Raw genomic sequence first — 19,787 nt, forward strand, 5'->3', positions numbered from 1 at the left:
TACCAGACACACGTGCAGGATGTTCTTAGCACATTCGAACGATGTTCACATCATTAGTAATAGCCAGCAATTGCAAATAGCACAAACACCCCTCAATAGCAAATAGGGTAGATAAACTATGGCATGTTAGTCTAAAGGAACGTTCCTTGAACTTCTTCCACTTGTGAACTATGGTTTTTCACAGGTGCAAATATAAAAAGTAATGAAAGATGGCAAACATAAAAGGACGAGGGCTGTGATTCCATTGATGTAGGTCTTACAGAAAGAGAGAAGAGGTTACAATTTGAGAAGGGTTCATGACTGGAAGAAAGCAAAAGAAGGATGGTAATGTTCCATCTTTTATCTCTAGGATGCTTACATGAATATTTTACTTTATGAAAATTCAAAGTGTTGCATATAAATATAACACATATGCACATATGCAAACGTACATACGTAACATCTCCTTACAGAGCTGAGGAGACCGCGAACTGTGAGCTTTCTCTTCTCTCCATGGTCCAGCCGCTCCTCCTCTACTCCACGTCAAGACGACCACCCTCCTCACTCCCTCCGCGCCCCAGCCCACTCTGCCTCGTCCTCACCTTGCCCCTCCCCTTCTCTTTCCTTTCAAAAGCTTCCACCTCACCGAAGTCGCTCTAACCTTGCTGACACTGCCCCTTTCCGGCATGTGGCATCACAGCTACACTTCATTATGTCCCAGAGAACATCAGAATAATGTTTAAAATAGGGCCAGTCGTGGGCCCAGGTTTTCTCCAGGAAAACTAGCAGGCTCCTAAGAAACCTTGCAGGGTGACATCTATTACTTTAAGATGGAGTTCCTGGCCCAAGAGTTGTCCTCTAGACTTGCAGCTCAGACACCCAGCATGCCATTACACCACGAGATGGTTGTTTCCTAGCAAGGACTTGTGTGAACCAGGCTGGGAAGAGCCACTTGCTCGGAGTCAGAACAAGAGCAGGTTAGGGCAGAGGTGAGTCTGCCTGGATTCAGAGGCCAACTCCAGCACTTACTGATTGTGCAACCCTGACCAAGTACAGAGCCTTCGAGGCCATGTTTCCTCCTTTGTAAAATGGCCCCGGTAACAGGTAACAGTATTTCACACTGCTGTGACGATGAAGTGGGCTGACACACACAAAGTGCTTGGAATAAAACCTGTTCCTGGGAAGTACTCGGTGAACATTAGCTATCATTTTAAATTAATCAGAAAGGTAATTTACTAATTCATAACAACAAATACAACTGTCCTGAGAAAGTTATACCAGTAAACTCTAGCTAGTCTTGTTCCTGTCTGATAAGCAGGAACAAAGATCAAACTGACTTTTTTCCAGGACTGTAGTAATGGGAAGCAGTTAAGCATGATGGTTAAGAACTTGGCCACTTAATCCCGGCTCAGCACTACTCACTGGGTGACCTTGGACAACTGGGTTAGCTTCTCTAAAGCTTAGTTTCCTCATCTTCTGATCACAGGCACGGTGTTAAGGTTCATGGAAAGAGTCCGCACGGGGTTTCTCAGTGCCTAGAATACAAAATGCTCAACACACGATCGCTCTTCTGGCTAACGTTTGTCCACAGCCCAGTGTTCATCTCACAACCTTCAGCAGACTCGTAAGGAGCATCCACAGAGCCTGGATTACCACATAAAAGCCATGCTGGGCAGTAGACAAAGGCAGGTACAGATTGGGAAGACCTAACTTTGAGAGACCCTGCAGGGGGTGTTACCTTGGGCTGCATATTTAACATTAGTCAGACCCATAGGGAAACATCGGTTTCTCCCATATTGAGGGATCAACAGACAATATGGGGGTGATTTGGCAAAATTTAGAGCACTATCCAATGCTAAATACCATAAAAATGATAATAAACAATTTCTACCTTAATTTAAGAAGTAACACATAGTGAAAGAACTCCAAAATAGTATTCATTCAGATTCTGTACCTGCAATTTAAGGGCACTAGTGACCTTCCTTGGGCACTGACCTCAGCAGCAGGTTCCGCAGGAATGGTGGTAGAAGCAGTCACGGTGCGGGTGGGGTACAGCAACACCTCACTTCTGGAAGGAGAGAATTAAGGTGAGCAACGAGGCACAAAGGCAACCAAGAAGCTGCCCCACAGACATCACACTGTCCTCTCCCCATCCAAGACAACTGTCAGACCCCAAGGAAGGACTGAGTTCTGAAATCCAAGCACAGCAAGAATCTCAGGGTTATTTCTCATGTCCCTGTAGTTGGACTCATTAGAAACTACGACTTGGTATTCTCCCTGCCTGGAAAGTACTGTATCCACCAGTCACCTGCAAGATCTGAACGCTGAACTTTGAGGCCAAAACACACTCGCAAAGGGCACTGATAGAAATATTTGCCCTGGAGGCACTGAAATCCATAACTCATGGTACGTCCCCATCCTGAGCAGGGAGAGCTGAGAAGGTCTCTCAGGCCAACAGCTGTGCAGCGTGGAGACAGAAGAACACTGGAGCTGGCTCTCTCATTCCACTGCTCGTCTTCTGGTAGGCTGGAGACTGGGATGCAAAATCCTCCAAGAGGACTGTATATTAGTGAGGATCCCCAGTCATCTGCACTTAAAAAGTGTCAGATTTTTTGTGGGCATAAGTTACTTTTTCAAGGAGAAGAAGACACACACTAAATCAAAATGCCGTCAACACCAGTGTAGTAGTCAGTTTTTCCATTGCCTGACACAATGCTCAACACCTACAACTGAAAAGAGAGGTTTCACGTGGGCCACAGTTTCACTCTGTGATCAGCTGACTCCAAGGTAGAAACGCCACAGCAGAAGGGCAGAGCAGAGCACAGATCCTCAGTTCACGGGGTCCAGGAAGCAGAGCAGCAGACAAATGCCCGAGAGGAAGAGGTGAGAGGCCAGACATAGATGCCAAGGCCCTGCCGCCACGACCAACCCAGAGGTCCCCACCAGGGAGCTCCACCAGCCCCACAGGTGGATCCCAAAGCTAATGAAGCCGATACCCTACCCTGACCTCCACAACCAGGCACTTTACAATTTTATCTGGGTCGGGCCTCATACTACATACTACATACCACAAGCACGGTTTCAATAGATCCGATTGCGGAACATTATGAAATGTTCTCCAAAGAGAAGAACCTGGCATCTTGTCTCTATGAAGAAGACCACTGCAATTTTGACTGTGACCATCTGAAGAGAATGACCAATACTTTGACTCATTCAAAATTCATAACCGTTAGGAAAAAATACCTGAAGAGGAGGTTTAACGTATTATCAAAGTAAGATAGTTATAATCCCTCAGAACACAGAGCAGATAGAAATATCTGTTTATTTCCTTAGTTGAAGCAGATAAACTATTTTCTACAGCTAGAAATGTACAAGTGACTATGAAATACAGCATGTTTTGAGATGCACAAAGTAGTTCTTTGAAAAAGGAAAACAAAATAGCAGCTCTTTCAAGACTTGGAGGGTTGGATCAGAAAAATAGAAAGTACTTTTGTCTGGGTGGTCATATTGAACGGTAGTTATCAAAGTGATGAGGGGGTGTCTTAGTTACTTTTCTCATTGCTGAGACAAAATTTGCAACACCCAAAGTTAAAAGAGGAGAGGTTTATTTAGCTCACAGTTTGTGGAGATTCCAGTTCACAATCAGCTGGCTCCAAGGCAGAGTGGCACATGGCAGAGGGGCAACAGCTCATGGCAGCAGAAGACAGCAAAAGCAATGAGAGAGAGAGAGATGGAGAGAGAGAGAGAGAGAGAGAGAGAGAGAGAGAGAGAGAGAGAGAGAGAGAGAGAGAGAGAGGAGGAGGAGACAGAGAGAGAAGCCTCTTTCTGTACCTTTATTATATTCAGTCTACCAGGATCAGGGCAGTGCCAATCCAAACAGTGAACTGATCCAGCAATCACCCACTCTTTTTTTAACATATAATAAATTCTCTTTTTTATTTTATTTTAAAAGGAAGGAAAAAACACAAAGGCAAAAATAAAAGGACAAAAAATAAAAACAATACAGAATTTCAAAACAAGGAATCACCCAGTCTTGATCCCAGCACCCTTAATCCCAGGTTTGCACTACAAATCAATCACTCACTCTAGATTCAGCCACCTCCAAAGAACACTATGTCTGTATGAGGCTTTGGGGGGACATCTAGACACAAACTATAACAGGGTGGTGGGGAGAGGTTGGCCAATGAGTATTAAGTTACACCTACATAGGAGCTATAAATTCTAGTGTGTTCTTGTACACTAGGGTCCCTACAGATAATAATGTACCATCAACTTCAAAAAAGTTAAAGAAAGGGTTCTGAATGTTTTCACCATAAAAAGTAATAGATTTTTGAGAAGATAATATTTACTTGAGTTAAACATTTCATATTATATACTTTTATTGAAACATTACATGGCATCTCACAAATATATATAATCTGTATGATTTTAATATTTAAATTTTTATTAAATTTTTTAAAATTGCAATGTAATTCTTCATAGAGGTAAAGTGGAAGGTTCTCTGCTAAGTGACGTGGTTCCCCGGTTAGATTTTGGAATGAGGCTTGACTTGAATGTAGCAGCAAACTTTCCTGAGCACTGGCCAGCCCAGGCCTGGATGAAATCATGGTGACGGACCAGCCCACAGCATTAGAAAACACCCTTGAAAAATTCCAAAGATAAATCTTAAGATCTTCCCCCATTACAGGGGAAGCGAAGGCCTGACAGCTACTGTGTGGGGGGAGTCACTTCCTGAGAAAACAAATTTGACATCACGCTGTTAGCAGCCTCAAGAGGAACAAAACCCTCCTGAGTGTGTGGCCACCTCAGTAAAGGGAGCTCGGTGACTAAAAACAGAAACCAGAAAAGTATGCGGAGGAAGTGGAACAAACAAGGTGTTTTATGGGCTACTTCCGTTTCCAGCAGAAGCACAGCAAGTCTGCCTTTTCACTGCAGAAGATCAAACTTTCAGAACCTCCAGGAAGACTACGATAGTGAGAAGAGGTCAAGTTGAATCCCATCTTAGGACAGCTGGTCAAATATCTATCCATGGGTGGTCATTAAAATAAAATTAAGCTTCTCAGCTTGCAAAATTATATTTGAGATTGTAATTTGATCCAGTGAATCGTATTCAAAGTCTGACCAATGACAAGCATTACAGGAGGTAAGGACTCAAAGAACCATGTATCCCCATCCTCAGGATGGGACTGCCGAGGTGTTTGTGTGGCCCTAAAAGATTTGCACCGCGTTGCTCATATAGCTCCATTCCTCGTAGCGTGACTTTGAGCAACAGGAGAATGAATTAACAGACTGTAATAGAATGAGATCACTCACGGTCATGCAGAAAACAAACTAGTGATGTTTGCAACAGCGTGGATGAATTTTGAGAGCATCACATTAAGCGTAAATCAGCCTCACAACAGTGTAAACTGAATTATCTCATCCTTTTAAAGCTCAAATACAGGCAATTAATCTACAGCAACAAAAATCAGAAGAGTTCTAACTTTTGGCTCTAAAGGGGTTTGACTGTACAGATGTATTAGGAAACTTCCTAGGGTGATAAACATATAACTAGGCATGTATGTAAAAATTCATCAAGACCTATACTTCATTTTAGTGTATTTTCCTGTGCATCAATTATCTTTCTTGAATTTATCTTTAAAAGGAAGTACTACTTAATAAAATAGGAGCTATCTATTTTTTAAATATTTGGTAAATCCTTTCCATTTCACTAAATATTTTGCTTCTAAATAATGTTTAAGAAAAACATACATTCATTCCCCCACCTTCCTGCTGAGAAAGCTGAATGCTTAGTTAAGCTTCACCACCTTGATAAAATATGCTATGCATTTTGAAATCAGTCGAATTTACTAAATTGTATTATTTGCACTGCTTTCATAGTGTTAACATTCTTTTTTTTTTCTGGTACCAGGAATCAAACTCACAACCTCGTGCTTGCCAGGCAAGCGCTGGGCCGCTGAGCTAAATCCCCAGCCCCCACGGTGTTAACATTCTAACAGATATTTCATTATTTCTCACTAGGCCCTGTAATAGAAAAAAGTGTCCGTGTCTAACTAAATGCAGGCCAGTTCCACTCGGGAAAATCAGAACCTTTCTTAACTCTGTTGTGAATTATTATGCAGAGGTTGTGTTTTCAATTACATTTAAGTTTTAGGAGTTATTTATGCAAAATATTTGAATATGATTTTCTTGTGGTTATCTCTTTAGTCTGCTTGAATTTCCACTAAAGCATTTGAAGGTTTTTCACTGTTCAAAAATTTAAATGAGCTGAGCATGGTGGTCCACGCCTACCATCCCACCTACCTGGGAGGCTGAGGCAGAAGGATGGCAAGTTCAGGGCCCAGTCTGGGCGATTTAGTGAGATTCTGTCTCAAAATAAAATTTTAAAAAGTCTGGAATAGTAGCTCAGCGGTAGAGTGCATGGCCAGGATGCAAGAGGCCCTGAGTTCAATCCTCAGCTCCACCCACAGAAAAGACAAGTTCAAGCGGGTGGTGCCACCGTCCTGTAACTGGTAGGACGCTGCTGGTGTGTCACGGGCTTCACCCCGCCTCTCACGCCCCACAGACTGCTCCTCTGTGCGTTTCAGGTTGTGCCAGTCCCTGTGCTCTCACGTGTCCGCTCACACCCTTGCCACACCACAGCACAGAGAATGCTCGGGGCACCTGCCACTCAGAATCCGCCCATGTGTTTCGCAGTGAGCTGCCTCCCGGACCGAACCTCGCCAACCCCTCCCTGTTTCTGCACTGTCCGTCCCCACGATACTGTTTGATGATAATCTTGGAGCTTTAGGGAAAAATGAAGTGCCAGTTCTGCTCCTACGTCTTGTTACTTAAGGAGCAGGTCAGCTAAAAAACATGCATTTCCCACTTATAGAGGGTCACACCTGTACATGGTGCAATTTAGTTTATGTGTGGTCTTTATTCCTACCTGCTGTTCCAAGTAAAACTCCTGAGCAGACTAATGAATGCTTTATTAAATAAACAGGAAAGAAAATCACCGAGCAAACCTTCCAAGCTCAACAGCATCTCTAACCCATGACTCTGAGTGAGAAGTATTAATAAGAAAGCCCTTTTTGCTGCAGTTCACTGCTGTAATAGATTTCCTTCATTCTGATGCCTCTGAGGAGACCACTGACTGACCACACCCGCTCAAGTGGAACTAGAGGCTGTGGGCAGTTACAACAAGCATGCTCCTGTGGTGGAGTTTTCAGACATGGCTTTAGAGGCAAAGCACATGGTGGGTTGTGCTCTAGCTCCTCCATAATTGTAGATAAAGCATCAGTGCTGATAGAGTGAAGAAAATGTTTATGTAATTGTCAGCCTATCAACTCTCAAAAAGTTAGAAGAGTCCATTCACTGAGACACCACATACTTCAGTTAAGGGCTGACTACCTAAATGGATGGCTCCTGTGCTTGTCAAAATAGCATCTGTCAATTCTGGCAAAAAGATGAATTGTGTCTGTATGTCTCCTACGGTGCTAGACCTCATTATGAGAATCTTAACATTTTTTGATGGATTACAAGTTCCTGGTGAGCACAGTTAAACAAATCATTAAGTTGAGAACACATTTTTTCCCATGCCATGCCGCAGTGACCTTCTCACTGATGTTCTGGTCGCTGCTATGTGTTTATCAGGCGACCTGAACAATAGGAAATCTAAATTATTATTTCATTTTTTAAAATGAGATCATTTACGTACAATAAAATGCATAGGCTTCAAGTGTACATCTGATGGATTTTGACAAGTGTACATATCCACATACCCACAATGCTGATGAAGATATCAAATGTATGCGGTGCTGCTCAAAATTCCCTTACACCCTCCCAGGCACTCCACCACCACCACACCACCCAGGGAAACCACCACCTCAGTTCCATTCCCACAGGCCAGGTTTACCTAAATTTCATGTAAATGGATAACACACATATACTACTTTGTATCTAACTTATTTCACTCAATATTAAACAAGGCTTATCCGTGTTGCAAGTGTGTGTAGTGTGTTCATTTATTATATGGATAGACAATTTGTTCTCTGCCTTCCTACATTTGAGCATTTTCCAGCTTGAGGCCATGATAAATAAAGCTACTCTGGACATCCTTCTACAAGTCTTTGGATGAACTTATGTTTCATTACTTGTAGTGAATACCTAGGAGTAGCTTGCTGAATCATAGGGCAGTACTTGGGTTTGACCTAAAACATTGCTGGGCCATCTTCATATATATCAATAAACACAGTAAATATTTACATTTAAAAATTATTACAGCAAAAAAACCACATTAATGCCATTATCCCCCTTAAAATACTCAAAATACTCCCCTCTCCTTGAACAGACTACATCATTCTTAGTAATGTGGGGGTTTTTAATAAGATCTCTTTTTAATTTAAATAGTCACTGTAAGCTTTTATCACACTACACTTCCACCTTCTCTAATCTCTTCCACAGATGCCCAGCCACAGACTGGCCCACCCTAAAGAAAATAATGCATAATGTAAAAAAATTTTTCTTTCTGCTCTAGCAGGCAACATGGGTTGCCACCGGCAGGGACAGTGTTAAGAACTCAGGCGCAACCACTGAAGGGCTGTGAATGATCCTGCCTCAACAGGAAAGAGAGGTCCTCCAAGCAAGGGTGAGCAGCCCAGATGGACCGCAGCGAGGACGCCGGGAAGACGCTCGCTGCCCGTCACAAGACTTCTGCTCCTTGGGTTACCTTCTCAGCCTTGGCGGCTGGAAGCACTTTTCTCCATAACAACCCTGAGTTTTAGAGGGAAATCACTGCCGAAGCAGAGGTTATTATGCAAATGAGTATTACAATTAAACGTTTATTACTTATGAAATACTGGACAAGTTTTTCCCTTCATCCGTGCTTTGGACTTAGGCCTCTCAGGGCTCCTCGCTTCTTGGTGGCATTCAACGGCTGGCGCTGGCCTTGGGATGAGGACAGTCGTTCAGCTGAGACGGCTCTAGGTGTGGCGTGATCGGCAGCCATGCTCTTTACAGGATTAAGATTCACCCCTTTGATAATATGGAAAACAAGGAAACAAGGTACTGCTTGAAAATAATGCTTTCACATTTTGCTTTACTCAAATCTGCCCCCTCCTCAGGAAAAAGCATGTGGGCTTATCTCTTGAAAATGCCAGCATAGCTGAGAACACTGGGGAAATTAAAAGACTGAATAGAATGGATTTGGAAAAATCAGTATGAGTATTCAGCAGCACGGCTTATTTATTAAGTTGTGTGCTGGGGGAGGATTATCCGCCCTGGACTTTCTGTTACTCTATGGCAGTGGTTTTTAAACACGGAGTACTTTTGCATTGCACAAAGGCAGGTTCAAACTTGGGAACGGTGGAAGCTTTAGCTATGACATAGAAATCAGAAAAATCAGAGACATAGATGTTGTCTTCACCACGATTTCTTGTCCAGAAAAGGAAATGGCTCGAAGAACATCCTATAGCCTTTGGACACAGCACCAATTCTTTTCTCTAAGAAACAGAGTTACATAAAGGTCTCGAGAGTAGTGAAGGCTGCCTAACAAGACTGCCAGCCGGCAGATCCTCCCTGACTGTCGAGAAGGACTGCGACAGAGGTGCTTTTGCCATGTAAAGAAACACATGTGATCTGGAGTCACATCTTACAAAACAGGACACAGTTGTGACCATAGGTGCATCTCTCAGCCCGATTCAAGGCCAACAGCAGTATCATCTATTAAGTGAGGGAAACATGCTGGGGACTGAAGTTGTATACTGTCGGCTAGTGGAAATATTCTGCACTAATGACAGCTTTTGTTTTAATTTTCAGTTCACCTGTGGAATATTTCTCAGAAGCTGAGTCCATACTGCTGCCCTGACTGGAGGAGGGGAAGAGGATGAGCTTCAGAAAAGCCACTCAGAGAACACAGACCACTGTGGTTCTCCCTAATATCTGCACCACCCCCTCCTCAGTTCTGGTCAAATTGAGCGCTTCTAACCAAAACTAGGAGCGTCTACAAAGAGTCTGTGAAATGTTCTGTGATAGTTCTTCAAAATGACATTTTAGACTCAAAAAAAAGCATGTGAGACCTTAAAAATATAGTGTACTTTTTGTCCTTCTCTGACACCCATATTTGCTCCTACAACTCCTTCATAGTTGATTCTATTGACTAGATATTTAACAAAGCTGGACTAGATAGTGTATTTAACTAGAATTTCATCCTGAACGCATGGCCTCTTGCTATTAGAAAATTTGTAACAAAAGAAAAACTTGTACTTTCCATCAAAGAAAATCGATGGCTTATTCTTTGAAAGCAGTAATCTTTCTTTCATAGAAAACCCAGTCCTACTTGTTTTCTTTTAAGAAACAGACTTCCAAGCTAGTACCTTCTTACAAGTACTACCATGGCAGACAGACCAAGGAAACACAAGCACAACACAATTCATCCCCAGAGCCATGCTATTTTAACAATAAGCAGTAGTCTAAAATCTCTTTCTAAGGGAAAGAAATTGCTCAAAGGAAAGAACAACTGGGATGTGGGAAAGAAGAAAAAGAAAATACTAAGGCATTTTATACATATATATAAAAAATATGGATCAGTGGCATAACTGTATTGCTGGTGTCTGATGGTTTGTTGAGGGGAACAGTTAATAATTAAAAGGTTTTTTTTTTATATTGACCAGTTTTGCATGCTTATATCTGGTAATCTGAGCAACTTATGTGATGACAACAATTTGCAATATAACAACCATTGGTGAATTCCTACAATCCTGTCTAGTGAAACTATGTATTGCTTCTAATGTTCTTTTAGATAGTATTTTCTTATTCCATTTAATGATTTGATCAATCTTCTATTCTTATGTCTGGTAATCTGAGCAACTTCATTGAAGACAACAATATGTAATATAACAACCAATTGACTGTTATATTAATCCCTACCATTTTGTTATATTAATTGTTTAGATTGTTTAGATTGTTATATTAATCCCTATCATTTGGTTCGAAACTTGTATCATTTTTAATGTCCTTGCTTTGTTTTGTTTGTAATTTGCTATGTTCTCTTTTTTGTACTATTTTCTTTAAAATAAACATTAAAAAAAATAAAAAAATAAAATCTCTTTCTAGAATCGTTTTCAGGATCTAACAAATCTTAATAACATGAAACTCCTTTTAGTATCTTTCCTATGAATTCCACAATTCTAAATGCTGACAAATAGTAGGTATATTCATTTCTAGTGCTGCCATAACAGATTACCACCAGCTGAGTGGTTTAGAGCAATAGACACGTATTTACTCAAAACTCTGGAAGCAGAAAGTTTAAAATCAAGGTCTCAGCAGGGTCGCATTCCCTCCAAAGGCTCTAGAGGACAGTCCTCCCTGCCCCTCCCCGCTGGCAGTGGTTGCTGGCCATCCCGGCACCCCTTGGTGTATGGCAGCCCAGGTCCACTCTGGGCATCTGTCTTCACATGGTTGTCTCCCTGTGTCTTTATCTCTCTGTGTTTCTCTTCTTCTTATAAGAGTCCTATCAGATTGGGGGCCCCCTCTAATTCAGTATGATTTCATTTCAGCTTGACTAATTGCTTCTGAAAAGACCCTATTTTCAAATAAGATCACACAGTGTAGTGAACTGAATGTTTCTGTCCTCACAAATGCATATGTTGAAATCCTAACCTCCAGTGTGCTGCTGGTAGGAAATGGGGTCTTTGGAAGGAAATGAGGCCGGGGGGACGAAGCCCTCATGACTAGGACCAGTGCCTTGTCAGGAAGCTGTCCCCTTCCATCAGCCCTCTGAGGGTACAGTGAGGACTTGCCAGTACAGCCCCAAGAGGACCTCACCAGAACCTGGCCATGCTGGCAACCTGATCTCAAAAATTTCCCTGTAAGAACTACATTTCTATTGTTTATCAGCCACACAGTCTATGGTATTTGTTACGGCAAACACACCAATAAAACAAATGGATACTCGAAATTAGGACCTCAACATATCTTTGGAGAGACAAAACTCAAGTCATTATAGCAGGTCCCTTTTGCTTCATGGTTCCAGTAATTCTCAAGTCTGAATACACATTAGAATCATTAGAATGTTAAAAACAAAAGCACCAAAAATCACCCACCACCATAAGTCAAGTTTTAAAATCTAGGGAAAGTCTGAGCATTCATATGTTTCAAAGCTCCCCAGTAATTCTCATATGCAGTCAATGCCCACAACCCTTCCCACCTTGGAGAAATGTATGTAGAAAGGCCAGAAAAACTATTAAAAATGGTTTTAAAAATGTTCCCTTTCACAAATGTGTTCCCTCCAAACCAGCCTGATTTTAAGATGTAACTCAGATCTGTGTGGTTTCCTAAGTATATTTTGAACTGGCAGTAAAAATGCATATTGTAATAATACTAGAAAGCACCCAACAATTTAGGAAAAAAAGTACCTGGTGACTTAATCCCTGAAGCCCTCATTTTTTAAAATTCATAGTTAATCTAGATATATATTTAACTGTTAATACTGATCTGAACTTGTTTTAAAGCAGAAGATTCCCATATTGTTCATTCCGGAGATACTAAAAAATACTTCCAACCAGAGGAAACTGTGACCTTTCTAAGAGGAAGGTCAACCACGAATGCAAACATTTCCACAATAAGTGATTGGGTGGGGAGGGGTCCTGGTCTCAAGTAAGTGAGATTTTTCTCCTGTGTGAGCTCACTGCTTATTTTTGCCTCTGTTTAAACGGAGTTGGGAAGCTATTTCTTGCGATTTTCTTTTCCTTTCTCATTACCAGTTTTTTTAAATTTACATTTTCAAGAAATAACACCGAGATGACAGCCCTGAGCCCTCTGAGATCCTGCTGTAGGCTGAAGGAGCCCAGAGGACCCAGCAGAAACGACAGCGCACGCTCACGTAAGCAAATCAAGGAGCTCTGCGCACACCGCTCTCCCTTCCTTTCTCTGAGCTCCGAGCATCCGCACCCACAGCGCGTTCACCAAGGCGCCTTTCCTTCCTGCCGGGTCTGGAAGGGGAAAGATGCTCTTCTCTGTCCTGAGGTGTCAGGCTCTGGTGTTTCAGATGCCGCCAAGCCTGTAATTATTGATGAAGCTACTAGGCAGAAGCACTTACAGGACCATGCCTCGCGGTTCCATTGTCAAAAGCCACGCAAAACTCAGCCGGCCCAGCTCGGCCTGACAAGCTTCCGGCCTGCACTACTAGGGGCTTATTTAAATTGCAGGTTCCTCGAAATTTATAATTTAGCCATCGCCCTTAGAACACTTCCCTTGTCTTTTAAAACTAACCCCAAGAGACACATTTACAAAATTCCTTTCTCCGGGCTGTCAGATGAGAAAAATGTCAGGTGACGGGTGGTCAGAGGGAGGGGTTAAAAGCACACTTAGGATTGTAAGCCTAAATACAGGTGGAATTTCACAGCTAACTACTCTTTACCGCTTCGTCAATGGCTACAGCATGTGTTCATCCCTGGTTTAACGTCCCAATTCATCCTGCCTTAGCACTGGAAAAAAACCCTAAAAAGCAAGTCCCGCGTAACGCTCCCCCTTTCTCACCCTGCCGGAGCAGATGAGCCCTTAACGAAGCATGAAGCTATTACATTAAACCGTCATGGCTCAGCTGAGGAGGAAGAATGGCACTTCAGACGTCCTTCTTTAGAGAGGAGAGATGCCCTCAGAGATCAGCAACGTATAAATACGCCAAAGACAAGGTCGCTGTCCTTGTCACTGGGACAAATAGGCAACACCCACACTTCAAGGAAGAGAGGTTTATTCTGGCCGCATTTCAGCGGTTTCAGGCCAGCCTTGGCAGGAGCAGAGACAGAAAGCGCACGGTGCAAGGGCCCGGGCCGAGGAAAGGCCGCTGGCGCTCGTGGTCAGGAAGCGGGAAGGGCAGCAGCACGGCAGGAGACACAGCGCACCCTTCCAGCTCAGGGCCTGCGACCCACCTCTTCTGACGGACACCACCTTCTAAAGGAAGTTAGCCATGGAGCCCCACGGTTCAGTCCCCTCCCCAGGCCCGCCTGTGAGTGCATGAAGCTCTTGTGGGACATGCAGACACAAGCCACAAAAACCAGGGAGTTACGTTTTAGGCCACGCAGAACGTGCACTCTATCAATGAAACTGATGTCACCTTTACACAGATATCTTACCACCACAAAGATGGAAGTGTCTTGCAGAAAAATTAAAGCTTCCTGTGTATGGCACGCAGTGATTTTTGTTCACCCAAACAATAGCTGTTTAATCCTGGACCCAATACCAAACATGGCGCTTACTACTGGGAACCCTCCGATACTGAGCAACCTTAGTGACAAGCCGGGGAGGCGGGCACACGACCCATAATCATGCGAGACTGATAGGTTCTGGAGGGAGCCTGTGAACCTTGCTCAGAAGGACCAGAGAAGTGAGAGAGTATATTTTGACCTGGCCAGAGGGGCAGCAGAGAGGTTGTGCAAGCCCCAAAACAGAACACTGGGACACAGATTTCTAAGAATGAACTATTTGCAAAATGAGGCAGACAGGGAAAGGCACCGGAAGAAACAGCTTGGACAGGAGTGTGGGGTCAAGAAAGGCGGAGGAGCCTGTGGGCACAAGCACGAGGTTCAAGCTGAGTGTCTGCAGAGCGCTGGAGGAGGAGGAGCGAGGCTGGGGCGGGGTGCGCGGAGCACGAGGGGCTCACGCTCAGCGAAGCCGCGTGGGCTTCGTCTCCTGAGCCAAAGGTCATCATCAGGTGGCTCCCGGACATTGTTAATTGGTCTACCTGGTGCTGCTTGCTTTTTGCTTGAAATATTAAACGAGTATTGGAATCTCAGGAGCTCCCACCAAATCCTGACTAAAAACACAGAATTTCTAGCAACAGTTCCCACAGGGACTAATCAGCCAAATCTGAATACCCACTGGCTTCCCAGTCACGCACCTCCAGGCTGCCGCAGTCTCTGCCTCGCCCTGTAATCTCGACAATAGCCCATTCAACGCTGACGGGACTGCTTGCTGGTAGTAGAGACATGTTTCTCTGTGACCACGTCTAGCACAGGTGGGTTAGCAATGCGGCAAGGACATAGATTACTCACAGCCTGCTCTGCCTCTTACGTAGCTGCCAGGCCTACAAAGGTCAGAAGCTTGGATATGTACCGTCTATCCTAGACAGGGAGCTGAGGCTACGACAAGATTAAATATATTTTTAAATGAGTTTCCAGGCTTTGAAAGGGCTTTGAAGTACTAAAAGCTGTTTGATTAGAGGATTTAAGATATTCGAGTACTGTCTTGGATTCTCTTCTCTGTGCTGTACTTCAGGGAGATAAACTCCTGTGAGACAAAAGAAAATAGAAGACACGATCCTTTCCTAATGATGGGCAGGGCCTGTGCCTCTCACCTGCTGCAAAGCTTTCTAATGACCTGCACCAAAGTATGGGTTTAGGCTCCACAGAGGCAGGGCCTCCCTAGGCCTCCACCAGCAGGGCAGAACCCAAGCGGTGGCGACAGTCCTTAGTGTGTGTCAGAGGAACAGAAGGATGAGGTGACCACAGCCAGACTGGGGAGGTAGGCTGTGACTCACACACAGGCAAAGGAAACATTCATGGACGAGGCGCAACCTACTTACAAGGTGAGCCAGTCTACATCCGGGAACGTAAACGCTCCTCTGCCAGAGACCTTCAGAAAGAATTCCAGTTTCAGAATGGAAAAAAAAAAAAAAAAAGATGGCTTGGGAAGAAGAAAACTGGTGACAGTTGGTGAGTAGGCAGATACAGCTGTCTATGCCAGAGAGGGCAACTCATAACACCCAGGTGGTTAGAAGCAGTTTGTGCTTAACAAATGGCACAACGAGGACAGGGGGCGCCATCTCCCCAGCACACCTCACGCGGTACGTGACTCCCTCAGCTGCACACGGGGCTGCGGGGTACAGACACAGAGCAGGAAAACCAGCTGGTGGGACAAACAATTCCCTAGGAGCGTCACTGCTCACTGAAACAGGACTAGGCAGAGGTCTGAAGGCGGCAGATAGCGCCCTACCATCTACACGCATACATGCACGTACACACTCGGCAGGGGTTCACAAGTGTGTGTACACCAGGGCTGGGGAAGGCGCTCTGGTCAAACTGTAAAGTCATATCGGGTTGGAGCAGCACAACCCCAACACAACAGCCAGACAAGGGCAGGACAGCCGCTCCCAGTGCAGTCTGGAAACTGCCGCATAAACGGCCACCCCAAATGCCAGGCAACGTTAGGACGAGCCGTGCATGGAAAGCACCTCTGCTGAGCCCTCTTTCTTGGTGACTAGCCATGGTTCACCTTGAAAGCACACAAGTGCTCGGTTGCATCTGCTTGATTAGACACAGGAAGTAGATTTCCTTTATGTCTTTGCCATTTCATAGTGGATTAACTGGGATGTACATCACATTCTGATTTAATGTTTATGTCATAATGATACTTCCTTTTTCTACTGCCTTTGTGGAGAGACATTCTGACTTCAGAGATTCTGCTTTTACTTCCCCACAAGCATCATCATTCCTACTTTGTAACATAGAAAAGTTTTTGAAGTAATGATGCACTTTACTGCACAGTACAAAGATCAGTTGCTAAGACCTGAGTATTTGTGTCCCCCCAAATTCATGTTAACCCCATCCCCAAGCAGTGATGATAAGCATTGGGCTTTTGAGAGATAAACAGATGCCGAGGGCTCTGCCCACATGAATGAGATGGTGCCCCTATAAAAGAAGCCAGTGAGAGCTTGCTATCCACCTTTACCTTGAGAGGACACAAAAGAAGGAGTGTCTTGCGTAGAGACTGAGCCTCCAGAAGAGCCTGAGTTTGCCAGCACCTTTGTCTTGGACTTCAGAACCTTCAGAACAGCAAGCAATAAATTTCTATAGTTTATAATTTTTTTAAATGTTTTTGGACTTACTGGGAAGATGGTAGAGTAATGAACAGCAGAGAAACATCCTCTCTGAGATTTGGAGTCCAGACATGGAATACAGCAATGTGAGGAAGAGAAGGAAGGATGTGGGTCTCCAGGACCAGCAAGGGTCTGAAGCAAGAACCGAGGCCCACGGGGAGAGCAAAGAGAGAGACCTCAGCACAGAAGAAGACAGCAAATGGTGCTTTCTCCCTGAGCCCAGTTTCACTGCATGGGAGGGGCGCCTCTATTACCTCAGCCTGCCTCAGTAACTCCTGGCAACCCCAGAGGCCTCCACAGAGAAATACACCAGTGGGACAGAGCAGTGGAGGAAGCAGACTGCAGTGGGTGGTAAGACATTCGGGTTCAGAGGTCCCCCAGGAGGGGGATTGGCCGATAGCCATCTTGGAGAGGAGCCAGCTGAGCTCGGAATTCAGAGCAGCTGTGGGCTGGCTCCATTTGGTGGCTCCCAGTGTTAGGGTGAGCTGAAACTGAGTCCAAGTTGGCAGGAGGTGAAGGAGCTAGTTCATGTGGGAGGGAAGCTCACAGAGTGTTGCAGGCTGAACAAATCAAGTTTTATCCTCACAGCCAGAAACCAGCCTGACTTCAGCAGAATTAAAGGTGTGGGCTTGCTGGGATTACCCACCACTCTGCCATAAATCTGCAGCTGGCTTGCTGGGATCAATCAATACAGATCTGAGCTCTATCTGCAAACTCTGTCCACCAGTGACAGCAGAGACGCACCCTCAGTGGACATTTTTTTCTTCTCTTTTTTTTTGCTTTTCTTGTTTTGTTTTTGTTTTGTTTTGCTTTGCTTTTTTCTTGATTGTTTCTCCTTATTTTTATATGAGTGTGAACCTTGTTTCTAGTTTTTTGTTATTCTGTTCTGTTTTTGTTTTTATTTCTTCTTTCTCTCTTACGCTCTTGTCTTCTTCACCAGTTTCCCAAAGTTCACACAATCTTCCTTTGTTCTGCTCTTCTATTTCTCTATTTTTTCCCCTAACACTTTTTAAATCTTCTTCCTTGAGGGTAAAATCACCATGTGTTGATGGCATATTTACTGTCTGGTTTGTTTTTCATTTTGTTAGAAAACCATAAATGTAGTTCATATAATTAAAGATGGCAAACTAATAGCTACCACAATCTGTCACTGTCTAGGCTGTGTTTGATGTCATTGTTATTGCTGATTGTGCTACTTTAGCCAAGGTAAAAATAATTGTTCTAATCAGTTGTTCTTCCTAATATGCCAAGACTGAGATTGCCTAAGGGTCATAAACAATATGATAGTCCAGTGCCAAGAAACCAGAGAGTAGGTCAAATAGGCATCAACTTCTCATCCCTAATAAATTCAAGAGGTAGAATCTTGCAACAGACTCAAAACCCAAAAGCCAGGTATACCTGGAAGACATCTCTGAAAAGTTGTCATTTCCTAAGTGTTCTCAAGGCTACAAGTAAAATTATATGCCATAAGCAGTTTACAAGCATCAACACAGAAATTAAAATTAAAAAAATTAGAAAATGAGAAGACCTTGAGACCATACCCTTAAGTGAAATAAATCAGACACACATGTGTAAATACCACATTGTTTCTCTAGTATGAGAAGCTGAAAGTGTAAATAGGGACCAAAATGTATAATAGATATTATAAAAGGGAAGAAAATATTCAAATGTGGAGGGAAACAAGGCAGAGAGGAGGAGAAAAGGAAAGAAGGAAAAAAATTTAAGGGAAAAAATGAAACTCTAATCACACACCCTTAATCCCAGCATCACACACTCTAAACTCAGCCATCTCTGAAAAAGACCCATGATTATTTGAGGCTTTGGGGGACATCTAGACATAAACCATAACAAAGACCTAATGCTGCTACCTCTCAACCTGTTTAATGAAATTGAAAGGGAAGCAATACTCCCATATTCATTCCCGGAAGCAAACATTACTCTAATACCAAAACCACAGAAGGATCCAACCAAAACAGAGAACTACAGGCCAATCTCCCTATGAACATAGATGTAAAAATCCTCAACAAGATACTGGCAAATAGAATGCAACAAATCATCAACAAGATTATACACCATGACCCACTAGGATTCATCCCAGGGATGCAGGGATAGTTCACAATATGCAAATCAATAATGTAATACCGCATATTAACAGAGCAAAGGACAAAACTCATATGATCATCTCAATCGATTCAGTAAAAGTGTCTGACAAAATCCAATACTCATTCATGATAAAAAAAAAAAAAAAAAACACTCTAGAGAAAACTGGAATAGATGGTCTTTATCTCCATCTGGTCAAAGCCATCTATGACAAACCAACAGCCACCATCACGCTAAATGGACAAAAACTGACAGCTTTCATTCTGAAATCTGGAGCAAGACAAGGACATGCACTATTACCACTCTTCTTCAATATACTTCTGGAAACATTAGCCAGAGCAGTTAGGTAAGAGAAAGAAAATAAAGGAATAATTATAGGAAAGGAAAAAGTTAAATTATCATTCCTTGCAGAAGACATGATACTCTACATAGAAGACCCCAAAAACTCCACCAAAAGGCTTATATTTAATAACAAAGTTCACCAGCATAGCTAGATACAAAGTCAACACATAAAAATCAGTAGCATCCCTGTATACAAATAACAAACTCATGGAGAGAGAAATTAGGGAAACAATACCTTTCACAATAGCACCCCCAAAATGAAATACCTATGAATCAATCTAGTAAAGAAAGTAAAAGAACTTTACAATGAAAACTGCAGAAACTGCTCAGAAAAAGGAGATTGAAAAGGATATCAAAAAATGGAAAGATACCCCTTATTCTTGGGGAGGAAGACCCAAAATAGTGAAAATGGCCATGCTTCTAAGATTTTATACAGATTTAATGCAATCCCAATCAAAGTACCAATAGCATACCTACAGAATTAGAAAAATAATCCTATAATTCATTTGAA

At 43.1% G+C, this 19,787-nt stretch overlaps 1 long non-coding RNA gene across 1 annotated transcript in view; it reads right to left on the reverse strand.

The window, feature by feature from the left end:
* Positions 1 to 1,939: 1,939 nt before the first annotated feature.
* The window catches only part of LOC102029124, a 64,656-nt gene continuing 46,808 nt past the window's right edge, over positions 1,940 to 19,787 (reverse strand). Inside the window, exon 3 of the long non-coding RNA XR_262094.2 lies at positions 1,940 to 2,047. This is a non-coding gene — a long non-coding RNA (uncharacterized LOC102029124). The remainder of the gene's footprint in view (positions 2,048 to 19,787) is intronic.

This window comes from Chinchilla lanigera, unplaced genomic scaffold (genome assembly GCF_000276665.1).
Source record: "Chinchilla lanigera isolate Chin_1 unplaced genomic scaffold, ChiLan1.0 scaffold00040, whole genome shotgun sequence".
Lineage (NCBI taxonomy): Eukaryota > Metazoa > Chordata > Mammalia > Rodentia > Chinchillidae > Chinchilla > Chinchilla lanigera.